The 18,164-nt window shown below is 38.8% G+C and overlaps 1 long non-coding RNA gene across 4 annotated transcripts in view; it reads left to right on the top strand.

The window, feature by feature from the left end:
• LOC128315167 (uncharacterized) overlaps positions 1 to 18,164 on the top strand; it is a 291,330-nt gene that overhangs the window by 231,829 nt on the left and 41,337 nt on the right. For all 4 annotated transcript variants that reach the window (XR_008297642.1, XR_008297641.1, XR_008297640.1 and 1 more), the window contains one exon: positions 9,272 to 9,363. This is a non-coding gene — a long non-coding RNA (uncharacterized LOC128315167). The remainder of the gene's footprint in view (positions 1 to 9,271; positions 9,364 to 18,164) is intronic.

Below are 18,164 nucleotides of genomic sequence, written 5' to 3'. Positions count from 1 at the left end.
GTAGCTGTCCAGGTTGCCCACTACTGTTTATTGAAAAGACTGTCCTTTCCCTCATTGTATGTTCTTGCTTCCTTTGTTGTAACTTAATTGACCATATATGTGTGCGTTTATTTCTGGGCTCTTCATTTTGTTCCAATTATGTGTGTGTGTGTGTGTTTATGCCAGTATTATACTTTTTAGATTCCATAGCTTTGTAGTATAGTACGAAATCAGGGAGTGTGATACCTGTGACTTTATTCTTTGTTTTCAAGACTGTTTTGGCTATTTGAGATCTTTTATGGTTCCAAAAAATTTTAGAATTATTTGTTCTAGTTCTGTGAAAAATTCCATTGGAATATTGATAGGGACTGCATTGAATCTGTAGATTGCTTTGGATATGCACATGTTAACAATATTAATTCCTCCATTCCATGAGCACAGAATATCTTTTCATTTATTTATCTTATTCAATTTATTTCATCAATGTCTTATAGTTTTTAGTGTACAGGTATTTCACCCCCCTTGGTTAAATTTATTTCTAGGTATTTTATTCTTTTTGATGCAATCGTAAATGGGATTGTTAATTTCTCTTTCTGAGAGTTCATTGTTAGTATATAGTTTTAATTATTAAAACAATTTTTTTGGTGGCATCTTTAGGGTTTTCTGTATATAAAACCACATCGTCTGCAAACAGTGACAGTTTTACTTCTTCCTTTTCAGTTTGGATGCCTTTTACTTTATTTTTTCTTGCCTAATTGCTCCAACTAGGACTTTTGAGAACGTTGACTTATTATTATATCCCTGAAATAAATAGCACTTAATCATGGTGTACGATTTCTTTAATGTATTGTTGAATTTAGTGTGCTAATATTTTGTTGAAGATTTTTGCACCTAGTCCATTAGGGATACTGGCCTGTGTGTGTGTGTGTGTGTGTGTGTGTGTGTGTATGTGTGTGTGTGTGTGTGTGTGTGTGTGTGTGTGTGTGTGTGGTGTCCTTGTCTGGTGTTGATACCAGGGTATTGCAGGTCTCAAAAACAGGTCTTTAGTATTTTAGAAGACTTTGAGAAGGATAAGTATTAAATATTTGAATGTTTGGTAGAATTGACCAGTGAAATTTTGTTATTGAGAGGTTTTTGATGATGCATTAAATTTCCTTACTAGTAATTGGTCTTTTCAGATTTTCTATTTCTTCATAAGTCAGTCTTGGAAGATTGTAAATTTCTGGGAATTATCCACTTCTTCTTGGTTGTTGGTTTATAATTATTAATAGTTGTCTCTTAGGATTCTTTGTAGTTTTGTATTTCTGTGGTATCAGTTATAACTTGTCTTTCATTTTTTATTTCATGTATTTGAGCTGTTCTCTTTTTGGTAAGTCTGGCTAAAGACTGTCAATTTTGTTTATCTTTTCAAAGAACCAGCTCTTAGTTTCATTGATACTTTATATTGTTTTTTAGTACTATTTCATTTATTTCTACTCTTGTCTTTATTATTTTCTTCCTTCTAATAACTTTGGGCTTAGTTTTTCTTTTTCTAGTTCCTTTAGGTATAAGGTTAGATTTTTTTTAAACTGCTCCAGTCAGTGAAAGTGAAATTTTATTGAGGCCCCAGGCAGTGTATTTTTCAATTCAGTTATTATATTCTTCAGCTCTGTTACTTCTCTTTGGTAGTTTCTTACACTGTCTCTTTGTTGAAGTTCTCCTTATGTTCATTCATTCTTCTCTCAAGTTCAGTAAGCATCTTTATGACAAGTACCTTGAATTCTTTATCAGGTAGATTACTTATCTCTCTATCATGAAGGTCTTTTTCTGAGGTTTTATCTTGTTCTTTCATTTAGAGCCTGTTTCTCTGTTTCCTCCTTTTACTTGACTCTTTGTTTCTATGCTTTAGGCCAAGCAGTCATCTCTCTGAGTCTTAAAGGAGTGGCTTTGTGTAGGTGATGAATTTTCAATCTTGAGATGGAAAGGAGCTAGGGCTCCTTGTAGTCTCTTGAGTTTTTGTGATTGTCTAAACAGTCTGATTTATTCTTGATAATTCCCCATGGTTGAGGGGGTACCAAGGCCTGTCAGTGTTCCAAGGGGAGGAATCTCATTTAGTACCTCATTTAAGGCTGATTGGAAGTCAGACCCTCAGGCAGCAGCTTTTAAAGTATGCAAATATATACATCTATAATCATAATCCTCGCTGGCCTCTGGACCAGCAGTTTTGGAGGTGTCCCTTAGATGATAGTTGCAAAAAATAGGGGCTCCGATGAGTTTGTAAACTTTCTGGGAAGTTTTGTTGAGTCAGAGTGAGGTCAAGGTATTACACAAGGATGATGTCTCCCTGTTTACATTCCCTGGAAGCATGTCGTTAGCTGCTAAAATGTGTGAGAACTCTGAAGTCTGACCCAAGGCTGATGATCCAGGCTAAGTAAACAGGCCTTTTTCATAGAAAGACAGAAGCTGTGTTTCAGTCTGCCCTTCCTGCAGTGCCCCCGGGAGGGGGTGGGGTGCTGGCCTACCAAGAACTGTCTTACCTATTGTTACATTCCCACGGAGATCAGAACACCAGACTCCTTGGCATCTAGTGTCAGATGATCAAAGGGCACCCCTGTGTCGATTGTGCACACAGACTGGCTTTAGTTAGGCAACTGGAGGGTGTAGGGGATGGGGCACATTCACCAACTCCAGAAAGGCAGTGGGAAAGACAGTAAAACCTTGGTTTGTGAGCATAATTCCTTCTGGAAATATGCTTGTAATCCAAAGCACTTGTAGATCAAGTGAACTTCCCTTAAGAAATAATGGAAACTCAGATGATTTATTCTACAACCCCAAAATGTTCATATAAAAATGGTTACAATACTGTAATATAATACAAAATAATGAAGAAAATACAAAACAAAATACAAAATACAAAATACAAAAGAAAAATAAACAAATTAATTTGTACTTACCTTTGAAAACCTTTGTGTCTTGTGTGAGGGAGATAAGAGAGAGGGGGGTTATTATGTAGAAGGACTTTCACTTTCATTAGCTGAATCACTGCTATCTGTTGGCTCAAAGGAATCTTTTTCCACATCAGGGGACATTGTATATGCTCACACAGATGCTGACTACAGAACAGTATTAATAAACTCTTGACATACACTGTATTTAATGTAACTGGCAATAAGGCAGCAGAGGAAAGGGTCTATATCTGCAGGCATTCTGACCTAGAATGAGGCAAAGCATTCCTAAGCACACTCTTGTATGGAAAAGCAAAGGACTGTCCATAGGTGCTTTGAAAGGACAAAAAATACACTCGTGCCTGTTGTGGGCACCTTCCAATGTTCTGAAAAATCACTTACTTCTGCCCAACACCACGACCTGAGACTGAGCATCCGAGCATGGGAGACAGTCACCCACAATCCCAGAGAGAGAGAGAGAGAGAGAGAGAGAGAGAGAGAGGAACCTTTGGCTCAGTTGTGATTATGTGACCTTTAGCATCATGTACTACTTGTATTGCAAGACATCGATCGTTTATCAAGTTAAAATTTATTAGAGATGTTTGTTCATCTTGAGGAACACTCGCAGAACCAGTTACTTACTCGCAATCCAAGGTTTTACTGTTTCTTAATTATGCATGCTGGTGGGCTTCCGGAATGCAGTGAAAGAGTGTCTTATCCATGAGCGTGCACTGGCTTTAGCCTGGGAGTGGGAGAATGCCCTGACCACTCACACTTGCCAGCCCCATCCAGGGAGTAGGATAGTGCTTCAGGCATTCATGCTCTCTGACTTCAGCAAGGCAGCAGGATAGTGTTATGACTACTAACCCCTACTGTCTTAGCAAGGTAGTCAGGGTAGGTAGAGAGTGCAAAAATGGCAACCACCTGTACCTCCATCTTTGGGGAGAGTTTCATCTGTCCCCTGTCCCTCTAGCAGATGCTGTTAGATTAGCAAATTAATCTCCTTTCCATACTGTCTAGGCACTTTTCAAATTGCTGTTTTTTCACTGGGTCTTGGAGCAAGTGAGACCACCCATGAGCCCTTTAAAAAGGGAAACTCCATTTCCTGTAGCACGTTGGTTCCCTTGGATGTCAGCCCCATTGGTTTTCTAAGCCAGATGTTTTGAGGGCTTATCTCTCTGGCCAGATCCCAAAGGTTGGGCAGGGCACCACCCCTTCCTGTGGGAAAAGTGCCAGGCTGGTGAGATCCCTCTCTGTTGTGGGGTTACAGCCCTAAAGATTTTTTTTTAAATGTTTATTTATTTTTAAGAGAGAGAGACAGAGTGCAAGCAGGAAAGGGGTAGAGAGAGAGGGAGGGAGACACAGAATCCAAAGCAGCCTCTAGGCTCCAGGCTGCCAGCTCAGAGCCCAACGCAAGGCTCCAACCCACAGACTGCGAGATCATGACTTGGGCTGAAGTCATACGCTTAACTGAATGTGCCACCCAGAGACCCCAGGATGGGGTTTTTGATGAGACTGTGTATCTGCCTCTCCCATCCTGCCTGATGTGATCTTTCTATCCTTTTTTTGTAGAGAGCAGTTCAACCAGTTCTCAAATTTTTTTCAGAGAGAAGTGATCCATTTGTAGCTATATAAGTAGTGTGTCTGTGGGAGTAGTTGAGTTCAAACTCTTCCTATGCTACCGTATCACAGAACTCTGACTTTTAGTTAATTTAAAAATTTTCAGTTTATACTGAATCTTGTTTTCAATTGATAATGTTTGGATTTTGGATAATTTCTAAGGAAGATAAAATACTGAAACTTTGGTCATCATGCATGGTTTCAGTATACACATACATATATTTAATATATATGTGTACATATTTATTATATAATATGTACCTATTTAATATATGTTACTTATATCTGTTTTTTCTTATTTATATTTTATACATTTGCTATACCTTTCTCTGGTGAATACTGTGATATGCCACACAGATCTCCCTTTAGGATAAAATATTTATATTCATGCAGGAGCTGAGAGTGCTACTAAAAGAAGGCCCTTAGCCCATTAGTTGGAGTGCCTCAGCTTTAGAAACCTGACTTGCCCATGGTCTTACCTCCTTCCAGAGGCAGCTTGTGCAGCTTGTATTTGATAACTACTCAAACGTGGATTGATGGAGGTCTTTTAGGTCATCTTGGGACAGCTCTCAATAGCCATCCCGGTCCTGGGGTATGTGGCCACCTGGAGCTTTCAGTGGATCTGCTTCCCAGGTCTTCCTTCTCCCCCTGCCTGGTACTGTTTCCTTCCACTCCCTTCCATAGGTCTTGATCATAAATGTATTTCCTGATAATCATCCTTCATGATCATATCCATATCAGGATCTGCATCCTGGGGAATCCAGTCTAGGGCACTTTTGGTCATCTATCTACCTACCTACCTACCTATCATCATCATCATCATCATCACCATCACCATCATCTACCTATCCACTGTAAGAAAGTGTGTGCATCATGTGCATTTATAAAATTTTTGGAATACTAAATGCATGTATATTACAACTCTCAATTACCTACTCTCTGAAGTAAAAATTACTTTGTTAAAACTTATAATGCGCCTGAGCCACTTTATCATGAACAACAGTGCTAAAGAAATATGACTCTATATTGGGGCGCCTGGGTGGCTCAGTCGGTTAAGCAGCCAACTTCGGCTCAGGTCATGATCTCACGGTCCGTGAGTTCAAGCCCCCTGACGGGCTCTGTGCTGACTGCTCAGAGCCTGGAGCCTGTTTCAGATTCTGTGTCTCCCTCTCTCTCTGACCCTCCCCTGTTCATGCTCTGTCTCTCTCTGTCTCAAAAATAAATAAACGTTAAAAAAAAATAGAAATATGACTATATATGGGTATGAGATGTGTTTTGTTTATCAAAGGAAAATATGATCTAATGGGTCATGTAGAAACACAAAACAGTCCGTATCCTCATAGGTCTTGAGAATGTAACAGAGAATTTTACTGAGGAAACTGAAATCAGAAATGTGAGGATAATACTTGGCAGAAACTGCTGAAAACAAAGTTTAGATAGAATTCTCGCATACCTCAGCATCAATTTAGGAAGGATGACTGATGTTAATTACCACTATCTTTCTTATTTCGCAGTATCTGTCAAAGGAGGGCTATTGAGTGTGTTTATTTTTCAAAGGACAGAAAACTGATGCAGTTGGTAAGGCCCTAACTCAGATTTATCCGTTACTGTTTTGCATGTATCATACAGAGTCAGAGCCTTATGACTATCACTGTTTTCATAGGAATCATTAGCAAGTTTTGTAATTTCTGTTAATTCAAATTCCCTCAGACCTGACCTCTACTTATCACGTCTGCTTCATCTCTTATGCTCGTTTTCCTACCCACACCCTGCCACCCACCACCAAAAGCACACATGTAGCTTCTGTTGGTGGAATACTCTTTGTGTTCTTGCACGAAGACACAGTGAGGTGGTCAGAATGCATCTAGTCTAGCACTGCATTTACTCTGCCAATTCCAAACCGTGTGACTATGGTAAATTACTCTATCACCCTGTGCTTCAATTTCCTCATTTGTAAACTTAGAACAATGTTACTACCTCATTTGGTTGTGAAAGGATTAAGTGGTGAATGCTTCATTCGTGGTAGCTCAGAATTTCTTTGGTGCTCTATCCTTTGCTAGCAAGGACATATTCCTACTCAGGGACTCTTCTGCTCCATTTTGCACTCCAAATCTGTTACTCTTTTTGGAACTATATTTAATGTGTGTGCTTAAACATTTCAGTTCTGCTTTATGAATATGTATGATAACAGGAATTCATTTTGATAGAGTACTTGCACATGTTGATTACTGCATAGCTGTTGAAAAATTAATAACAATTATATTAAAAATGTTCCAGTTGCCTACAGATAACATCGATGCCTGAAAGTATCTCTACGAATTTTATACTGAACAACTGAGAGGTATATGTGAATTTGTTTCTTGTGTAAAAAAGAAAAAAAAAAGATGTGTAAAGGCTCAAAGGAAAGTCTCTTTCATTTTACCTTGATTGGTTCACTACAGGGAGAACATTCTGGAATTCTCTGGAAGTTCATCCCAGGTATGACTCAAGAGGAGGGCTGAACTGTGTGAAGAGACAGAATTGTCCTTTCACATTCAGTTCCTTGCTCTGGTTGTTATCACCTCTAACAGGATCTCTGTGTACTCAGTCCTGCTGCTGTGGCCATGTCTCTCACAAACTGCAGAAGGCTGCAGGAAGTCTTTAAAAAGTATATATTTGTTTTTCCAGGGATTAATGACATTCTTCTTTGTCTAAGTAAAGAATTTGACATCGCATCTTTTAAACTTGGGCATTAGTTAATTGCTATAATGCATCTAACAATGTGATTAAAGCTCATTTCCATTAGAACAATTGTCTGATTAATTGGTTACCAGTTAGCCTCCCCAGGTACAGTTTTTCTCTTCCAAGCACTAAAAATAACATCTTTACAGGAACCTCCAGAATGCATACTGTAAACCAGTTGCCGCAGCCAAAATGGGATTATTTATTCAAGCATTTTATTGGCATCTGAATGTTTGACAGCTGTGGCAAATAGCATAACAAATATAGGGAAATGTTTTGGGTGTGATTTTTCCTCTTTTGACACTTAATTTTGCTGTCACACATTCACTTCAAAACCCTCACTGTGATATACAGAATCCCAAAACATTCCCTTCATCTATATGTTTTCCTTATTTCCACATTAGCTTTCCTTTGACTTCCCACAGACACTGTACTCTATTCACTTTTCTTCACATTTAAATCTTTATTTTTCTAATCCCTGTGCATAAAAATGAATAAAACAAAACATTTGTCAGTTAACTAAAAGACCACCCACATTTACATATATGTGCTCTTGTAAATATATAAAACCCAAGACTGTCACCTGGTTCTTTTCTGCTCACTCAACAGATCAGTCAATATATCCTCATATTTATCATTTTCTTATCATTCTTTCTCTACTGTTTCACTCTGGGCCTTATTATCATCTGCTCATATGACTGGTCTCCTGTCTCTAGTTTTTCCTGTTTCTAGTTTCTTCTATTTATCAGGGCCAGTGTAACTTCCCATTTGCATCTTGGTCATTTCTTTGCTTAAAAATTGGTAGTGGCTGGGGGTGCCTGGGTAGCTCAGTCAGTTAAGTATCGTTCTCTTGATTTCAGCTCAGGTCATGATCTCAGGGTTTGTAAGATTGAGTGAGCCCCGTGTTTGAGATTCTCTTTCTCCCTCTCTCTCTGCCCCTCCCCTGTTTGTCGTTTCTTTCTCTCTCAAAAAAATAAACATTTAAAAAATTGGTAGTGCCTATTAAATAATATATAAATAATGTGTATAAATAATCTATTTTATCAAAATGAAACTTTTTAGCTCTTCAGACTTAAAGTCAAGTACTGAGTCTGGCCAGTGTAATGTGGGCAGAGATGATGTGCTCATCTCCATGCCTGGACCACAAAACTCTCCACACCACTGGTCATATGCTTTTTCCCTTCCATCATCTGTTGGCTGAATGTAGGGAATTCAGCCCACAGCTTTGAGGTGATGAGGGTAGAAGAACCAATAGATTAAAAAGATGAGGGTCCTTGAATGACTTCATCGTGTGGAGCTCTTTGCCCCAAATTCCACACCTTACATAAGCAAGAAAGAAAATTCTATTTTATGAAGACAGTGACACTTTTGGGAGTATTTGTTGAAGCAGTCAGCCAGTTAGCCTAATAAATATCGATTATGCAATAACAGTGTTGTCAGTGCAAATCAAGATTAACAAACTTGTTGGCAGGTTAATATGTGGGTTTGGAACTTTTTTGTATAGTACTTTCATTAGTTCCCTGTCTATGGCTTTTGAATATAATAGTCTTTTATTTTTATAATTCTTTAAGCAAATGATTTTCAGTCTTGTTTTGGAGCATTCAAAAATGCCCATTCATTTGTTTATTCATTCATGCACGCAACAAACATTTATTTAACATCTACTTTGTCCCAGGTATTTGTATTTATACAAAGAAAAAAGGGGATAAAGTTGTATTTTAAATTAAAAAAAACTTAATGGGTTATATTACAGTTTAACTTAATGGATTATATTACAGTTTTACCTTGAGCCCATTTACTACTTAATTTTTATGCTTACTGTAAAACCTCAACAACATTATCACTCCTTTGAGAATCCCAAGTGCTTAGAGTCTTATCTAAGACTTATCTGAGAAAGCCAGAATTGTTCTGCTGCCTGATCCTTCTCAGGGTTTGATGCTAATGAAAGAGGTTTTTTTTGTTGTTGTTTTGTTTTGTTGTTTGTTTAGTTTTTATTTAGTTTAGTTTGTTTTGTGTTTTGTTTTTAGGCATCCCTTTCATGACTTCAGCATTTTGATGGTACTACCGTGATAAAGAAACCAGCTCCTGTCACTTCTGGAAGTTGAACTTTTGAAGTTAGGTAAGTAGGCCTAGGGACAGGGGAAGGAAATCACATCTGACATGGGCCTGCACTGGAGTTGTTTCTTGGCCATTTCTACTTTCAACTGTCCTTCTCTCTGTCATATGATAAAGTCTGTCTCTCTTACCCAAGGGTTTAAAACTGACATTTACTAGCTCACCACATTGGATTCCACGTTTTGGACAAAATACAAAGGTGTCAAGAGGGTCTTGACACTATTTCAAAATCCTGTTTTGCTTCCTAATAGCACCAATGGTTCATTCTTCACATTTCCTGCTTGGAAAATATGTATGCCAAGAGCTTTAGGCTTGACTCCTAGGTTACTAAAAATAAAATGCTGATTCATCATTTAATGGGTCAGTTTTGTCAATGCCATTCTTGGGTGTTTATAAGATTGTTAAGCAATCCCTTGTGTCTTTCACAGCCTATCTGAATGTATAGGAATTGAAGCATGTCAAGAAAGGTTAAGAGAGGGGAGAGGGATATAAAAAGAAGCCAGAAGTTTGGTTTGTGAGCTTGGCTCTGGAACCAGACTTGAAGGCTCTAGGGACAAGCTACCATAGACACTGCGTTGGTAGCCTTCTGTGTTTCTTCTGTACTTTAATGGGCTCAGTAAGACGATGGCACTTATCCTATGCATTGTTATTAGTTGTTTCTTTTTCATGCTTCAAGAAAAGGACCCTGTATTAACTTTGAATTTTGAAACAAACATATTCAGTAAAGCTTTGGGAGTGAATAAGTGAAGTAACCTTTACATTTGATCATCACTGTAGTCTAATAGGATGATATAATTGAGTTATAGACTTAGTCACTCCAAGAGCACTGATTTCCCACTTAGGCCTTGATAAAAGGAGGGTAGGAAAGGAAAAAAAAAGTAGCAAGAAAAAAGAGTGAAGGATAGAACAGTGTAAATGGGGAGGGATAGTTGAAGTTTTTTTCATTACACTAAAGAGAACAGAAGAGATCCAAAGGCGAGAGGAGATAGGATTTATAGATGCAGATAGAGAAAAGGCTTTGAAAGAGATTAAAATGTTGGTGGAATCAGCCAGTAAGCATTCAGGATTATAGTCAAGTAGTTCTCCGACCTATCTAATAGGATGTTGTGAAGATGTAGTGGAGTAAACCACAGAGTTCCTCGGAGGGAGGCTGTGCTGTAGATAAGAAGGTCCCATTATTCCATATTATTATTTTCCTTTCATGTTGGGCGGATGTACCAGTGACAGTTGGAGTTTCCTTTCAGCCAAATAGCTCCCATATGCTACATAATGCTGCTGCTGATTAAAATCCTATGGAAGATTCAGGCTGTATCCGGAACAATAGCAGTCTGAATTCGATTTATCAGTCTTCTGGGGAAGTAAAGATAATCAAATTTCCCCTTTCAGCAACTTTGGGGCCAAGCCGTTTGCTGAGATGACAATGGATGTGAGTCGAACACTTTCAGTTTGTACACCTGCTGCCTGTTAATCACAAGTTTCTGACATTGTGCTTCCCCCCCACCCCCATTCACATCTTACAGGCTTTGTCATTTAAAGGCAAGGGCACTTCTGTAAAAACTAGTTACAGAAACATGCATGAAAAATTAGGGAGGTCACCAGGGAGACAAAGTTATGGGTAATGTGAGGAAAAACACAATCTTCAGTCACAGAAATCTAGGTTCTAATATGCTTTTTAACTTATTAGTATGTGACCTGGGCAAATGATTTAAGTCCTTTGAACTTTGTTTTCTTACCTGTAAAATGGGAATAATGTTGTGGATGTGAGAGGATTGCCTTGTGCATTAAATTACATAAGTTATGTTTTTTGGGTTTTGACTTTTAAAGTTTATTTATTTATTTTGAGAGAGCAGAGACAGTGAGAGTGGAGGAGGGGCAGAGAGAGAGGAAGAGAGAGAATCCCAAGCAGGCAATGTGGGGCTCAAACCCACAAAACTGAGATCATGACCTGTGCTGAAACCAAGTCAGACCCTTAGCCGACTGAGCCACCCAGGCACCCCTGTTTTTGTTTCTTAATGTTTATTTATTTACTTTTGAGAGAGAGAGAGAATGCACATGTGCATGGGAGAGGCAGAGAGTGAGAGAGAGAGAGAATTCCAAGCAGGCTTCTTGCTGTCATTACAGAGCTCAACACGGGGCTCAAAACCTATGAACGGTGAGACTACGACCTGAGCCAAAATTGAGACTTGGATGCTTAACTGTGACTGATCCACTCAGTCACCCCAAATTACATAGGTTATGTTTTGCAGTGCATTCTGGAAAAATCTAGGTAGTGAGAACTGAAAAAAAAAACTCTTGACATGAACACTCCATTGAACATTCCATTGACCGAAAGACTTGGCCAAACTTTAACATGGCTTCTAGTACCTAAGGTCTTATGTCCCTGGGACAATCCTGCTTCTTTCAGACCTTCTATCTGGAAAAACTCAGGGCTTAGAATATACTGTTTGTTATAGGCAACACCTGATCTTGCTTTCTTACAGCATTTACTAAAAAAGCCTTATAATTGTAAATCCTTCTCTTACCCTTTGTGATGTGAATGTTATTTTCTACAATTTAGGAGTATCTTTCTCAAGGACCTAAAAGTCATTCCTTTGAAATGCAATCATCAGGAAAAAGAGCACTTTTTTTTCCCCCGGTCTCTTTGGAAGGAAAAAATCCTAACTTCATAATTGTCAGGTAGCAGAGACAATTGGCTGGCCTAATCACATTTGCACTGCCAGCCCTTTGTAATTTTGGCTCCCCACTTGGTTCCCTTCTCTACACCCTCATTCTCCCCTTAATGCCCAATCCTACTAAATGGGAGAAGCCATTTGCAAATAATATATCCAATAAGAGGTTAATATCCAAAATTTGTACAACTCAACATCAAAAGTACAAAGTACAAAAATTAAAAAGTGGGCAAAGGAACTGACAAATGAAAAGATGCTCAACATCACTAATCATCAGGGAAATGTAAATCAAAACTACAATGAGATATTGCCTCATACTAGTCAGAATGGCTAGTGTCCAAAAGACAAGAAAAAAAGAAATATTGGTGAGGATGTGGAGAAAAGGGAACCCTTGTGCATTGTTGGTGCAAAGGTACATCGGTGCAGCAAGTATGGAAAACACTATGGAGGTTCCACAAAAAATTAAAAATTGAAATATTGCACAATCTAGAATCCCACTTATGAGTATTTACCCAAAGAAAACAAAAATAAAAACACTATTTTGAAAAGATGTATGCACCCTTATGTTGATTACAGCATTATTTACAATAGCCAGATATGGAAACAACCAAAGTGTCCATTGATACATGAATGGATAAAGACTATGAAGTATATATACACAATAGAATACATTTCAGCCATAATAAAGAACAAAATTGTGCCATTTGTCACAACATGAATAGACCTAGAGGGCATTATGCTAAGTGAAATAAGTCAGGTGGAAAAAGACAAATACTGTATGATTTCACTTACATGTGGAATGTAAATAAACAACATAAACACAACCCTTCACACACACACACACACACACACACACACACACACACACATACACACACAAAACAAAAAAACAAAAAACCCAGTAACAACCTCATAAACACAGAGAATAAACTGTTAGTGTCAGAGAGGAGTGGGTGGGGAATGAACAAAATAGGTGGAGGGGATTAAGAGGTACAAAATTTCAGTAATAAAATAAATAAGTCACAAGGATAAAAAGTACAACATAGGGGATACAGTCAATAATATTGTAATAACTTTGTATGGTGATTGCACTTATTGTTGTGAGCATTTTATAATATATATAAATGTCAAATCACTATTGTACACATGAAACTTATATATTATATATCAACTCTACTTCAATTAAGAAAAATGCCCATGGGGCGCCTGGGTGGTGCAGTCGGTTAAGCATCCGACTTCAGCCAGGTCACGATCTCACGGTCCGTGAGTTCGAGCCCCGCGTCAGGCTCTGGGCTGATGGCTCCGAGCCTGGAGCCTGTTTCCGATTCTGTATCTCCCTCTCTCTCTGCCCCTCCCCCGTTCATGGTCTGTCTCTCTCTGTCCCAAAAATAAATAAACGTTGAAAAAAAAAATTAAAGAAAAATGCCCAGTCACCTCTGTGCAAATTAAACTAGAGCTCGGCTCTTTCCCCTACTGTCAGTATTTACTGAATAAAATCTGTTTTCACTGCTTTAACTGATGTCTGGTTTTGTTTATCTTTGACAGTAGAGGCTGGCTTTGTGGTAACATCTATCAACCCCCCTGCCCTCTGATCTCTTTTTGTGGTGTGTGTGTGTGTGTGTGTGTGTGTGTGTGTGTGTGTGTGTTCTCAAGGACAGGGTAAGGCTGAGTCTTGTCAGGAAAGATCATGGGAAGAAATTGGGAAAATGTGAGAAGGTTGTTGTCTGTTTCCTGACTCTGATTCTGGGCAGTAGGCCTGGGGGCTAGTTTGTACACATAAATTTTTCAGAGGTCAGAAATACAACTTAAACAAGCTTTCATTATTTTAGCTTAAACCAAAATAGAATTTAACGTGGATCAAGCTTTAGGCAAGGCTAGATGCAGAGATTTAAAGGATGAAATTAGGACTCTGTTTCTCCCTCAAGATCATGCTGTCCAATAAAATGCTTTGTTCAATACAATAGTCCATGCAATTATTGAGCACTTGAAGTGTGGCTAATAGCAACTAAGGAAATGAATGTTTCAATTTAATTTTAATGAATTCAAGTGTAAAAAGCCACATGTGGCTGGTGGCTAATCTATTAGATGGCACAACTCTAAGTCATGCTGTGCTTCCCTCTCCTTGGTTTTATTCTCAGACTGTCTTCATATGGTGTCAAGATGGCCCCTGGAAACTCCACACTTAGCTGATCCTTAAAATTATGATGTTGCAGAAAGATAGAACCCATCTTATATTCAGCAGCCTTATCCACTCCTGAGAAGGAGGTTGCTTAGATAAGTCATGATGTGCAAGAGGATGGACACTTTCATGGTCCAGCCTGAGTTACAACCTGCTGTGGGCCATTACATTCACTGCCCTTCCAGGATTGCTTTGATGTCAGGAGGGACAGTTATCAAGTGGTGGTTAAAGCACTTCATGAGACAGGACAAAAGTAGTAAGCCCCGTGAGCTTGGTGACAAAGTGCTACACATGGTTAATGTCTGTAGCATCACCACAAAGAGGACTTGACATCTAAAGTCCTGGGCAGGCAGCAGTAGAAACTACACAGTCTATAGAGCAATGTCCTCAAAACTACAGTAGCAGTAGCATCTAAGGCACATTTCAAGAAACCTCATGTGCACAGAGCATTAAAAAGGGCAGGAGAGTGAAAGACAATGAAAACATGGTGGATGCCATATGGCTTCTCTAGCTGGTATTCTACTTCATGAGCACATGATAAACAGTTTGCAGGAACTTTCAGGGTACTGGGGAGGGTTTGGTAAATTGGAGATGATACAGGAAATAAGGCTTTACTGTTAATGTGACAATAGCCATGTTCAAGGGCTGGTAAAGCTGTGACATTTGGATTACACACTAAGTAATTTGAAATTATTAAGTGCTTGAATTTTACCTGCCATTACCAGCATATATGCCCGCGTGCACACGCACACACACACACACACACACACACACACACACACACACACTGCCTTCATTCCTCTTTGAATAAGAGTTTTCTAGGGGTGCCTTGGTGGCTTAGTCGGTTAAGCAGCCGACTTCAGCTCAGGTCATGATCTTGCGGTCCGTGGGTTTGAGCCCTGCGTCAGGCTCTGTGCTGACAGCTCAGAGCCTGGAGCCTGTTTCAGATTCTGTGTCTCCCTCTCTCTGACCCTCCCCTGTTCATGCTCTGTCTCTCCCTGTCTCAAAAACAAATAAAATGTTAAAAAAAATTTTTAAGTAAGAGTTTTCTGTGCCTTATTGGTATTGGAGGTATAAAGAGGCATGTTAGAGTTAACTTCAGGATTTAGCATATCCTTTATAACTATGGCAGCTCATTTTCTGAAACCCTACGAGTTAGAAAAATTCATTGTTGAGAATGTTGGAAGTAAATCTATAGACCAGGACTAACATTCAGCTTTGTACAACAGTATTAGCCATATCAGTGTGAAAATGTAAAAATGATTTTGGACTAGTTTATATGCTTCCTTTAGTCCCTCAGGTTTTCTTTTCTCCTTATTGCTTCAGCCACTCTTGCCTCTTGCCACAATCCATCAATTGAAGAGTTAATTTTCAACACAGGCAGGGTCCCCCAGGATACTCCCAAGATACTATTCTAAACCAGCCTAATTCAGATTGATCAGTGCTCTTGATGATCATTTTCTCTAAAATCTGAATTGTTAAACACCTTCCCAAGGAGACCCAAGATGACCAGTTTATGCTCTTCCAGCATTGTATTCCACTTGTGTCTACGCATCCACCTAAATTGTTACTGATTTGCTCTTGTGATCACAGAAACAAACAGTAATGGAATATTTAAGACACTAACTTCCTTATTTTGGGAAAACACAAAGTCTGCTTTATATAAGATGACTATAATAAAACAACAACAACAAAAGGAATTAAAATTTTATTGTGTGCTGATACAGTCCACAGTGAAATTTGAGAAAATATTCAAGTATGAAAGGAGGCCATCTTATCTAAAAAGAACTGCCATTGGTAGCTGTAAGTTACAGTCATGATTAAAACTTTATGCATGGATAGGAGATACAATCACCTGAGACAAAAACTGTGATCAATAGGATTTATCATTTCTGGTTGTATGAGCCTGAAATCTTTGCCTTGCAGTTAACCATGGGGTCACAGGTAGAGAAATTCATGGTGTGATTGGCTGAAGATGCTCATATTCTCTGTTTAGAACACATATGTCTATTCACATTGTTATCTTGATGGTATAAAGTGTCTTGCCAAATATATACATATGCACACACACGCATGCACATGCACACATACACACGTGAATACACACAATTACAGTTATTGGAATATATAGTTTTGTTTAGTTAGGTCACGGTTAAACTGTTCATGGAGATTTTTGTGGCAGCTGAGTGATGCAAACATTTGAAAACCTCATGGCCTTAATTCAAGACAGATTGGATTAGCAATTGTGCAGTCAAATACTCTACCACTGAGCTATACTCCCGCTGGGTTAGTAATTCTGAAGACAACTGTAGCTGTTACTAAGCCTAAACCCTTGAGGGAACCAGATAATTTTTCAGCGTTAGAGCACTAGTAATATGAATACATTGTTTTGCAGTGTTTTGATTTTGGTTTTGGTTTAAATTTTTGAGGCACCTGGGTGGCTCAGTCAGTTGAGCGTGCAACTGTTGATTTTAACTCAGGTCATGATCTCACGGTCCTGAGATTGAGGCCCTTGTCAGACTCTGTGCTGGGTGTGGAGCCTGCTTGAGATTCTCTCTCTCCTTCTCCCTCTACTCCTCCCCTGCTTGTGCTCTCTCTCACTCTCTCTCCCTCTTTAAAAAAATAAAAATAAAAGTAAAACTTTTGAGAACTTCTGCAGTATGAGTCTCAACTTTTTTGTCAGCTAATAGACACATCGTGCTGAAGATGAAGCAGTGGATTCAAATAGGTTCTTGACCTCATTTTTCTATTTTAGACCATCTTTTCTGTTTTCAGATGTGTATCAAAACCTAGAGAGGTTGCTCTTGTCTCCTCTACCTCATTACCCCAAAACCGTGGAAAAAAAAATTTAAGCTTGTAAGTTGCAAATATGAACATCTCAGAGGTCAAACTTTTCAGACTCACAACCATGTCACAGGACAAGAACACATGAGCTAGCAGTTTAAATCTATGTTGCTTAAATTTGTTTATGAAGGAAAATTATGGCAACTGCTGTGATTTCTGAAAATCCAACCTCAGCATTTGAGAGCAAACTCATTTTGAGTAAGATATTTAAAGAAGAAGGAAGTGCCATATGTCATCAGCTGGCATAATTTAACTTGCAAATCACATGTTGGCAAGAGGTAGTTGGCAGCAGATGGCTGAACTCTACTGTGTTTCAGACCCCAGACCTATCTTTCCCATTTTGTGATGGAAATCTAATTAAATGCCTTTTTATCACCATCAGATTAATTATAAACAAGTCTTTTTATCTGGTAGGAAACTGACCTGTGTTTAACAAGCTTTACCCCAAGTGCTCTATTTTTCAAAATTTTCAAGAGGAATTTTTTCCAAGTTGATATATTCCAACTAGACACATCTAATCTTTATATCTTAAATCCCATGAGCTATGACTTAGGCCAAATATGAATCATTTATTTACTGTTTAGAACAGAAACTGTCAGGCACCTGGGTGGCTCAGTTGGTTAAACATCTGACTGTCAATTTCAGCTCAGGTCATAATCTCACAGTTTGTGAGTTCGGGCCCCATGTTGGGCTCTGTGCTGACAGCTGGAGCCTGCTTGGGATTCTCTCTCTTCCTCTCTCTCTGCCCCTCCCCTACTCATTCTCTCTCTCTCTCTCTCTCTCTCTCTCTCTCTCTCTCTCTCAAAATAAATAAACATTAAAAAATATTAAGAAAAAAAGAACACAAACTGCTATTAAATTAAGAGTGCTTGCTAATCTAATTCCCTTTTTAAAATTAATTTATTTTGGGGGCACCTGGGTGGCTCAGTCAGTTAAGCGTCCGACTTCGGCTCAGGTCATGATCTCACGTTCCGTGAGTTCAAGCCCTGTGTCAGGCTCTGTGCTGACAGCTCAGAGCCTGGAGCCTGCTTTGGATTCTGTCTCCCTCTCTCTCTGACCCTCCCCCATTCATGCTTTGTCTGTCTCTCTCTCAAAAATAAATTTAAAAAATAT

This window comes from Acinonyx jubatus, chromosome C2 (assembly GCF_027475565.1).
Source record: "Acinonyx jubatus isolate Ajub_Pintada_27869175 chromosome C2, VMU_Ajub_asm_v1.0, whole genome shotgun sequence".
Lineage (NCBI taxonomy): Eukaryota > Metazoa > Chordata > Mammalia > Carnivora > Felidae > Acinonyx > Acinonyx jubatus.
Note: the sequence above shows the minus strand (reverse complement) of the source record. Positions and strands in the feature narration are given on the sequence as shown.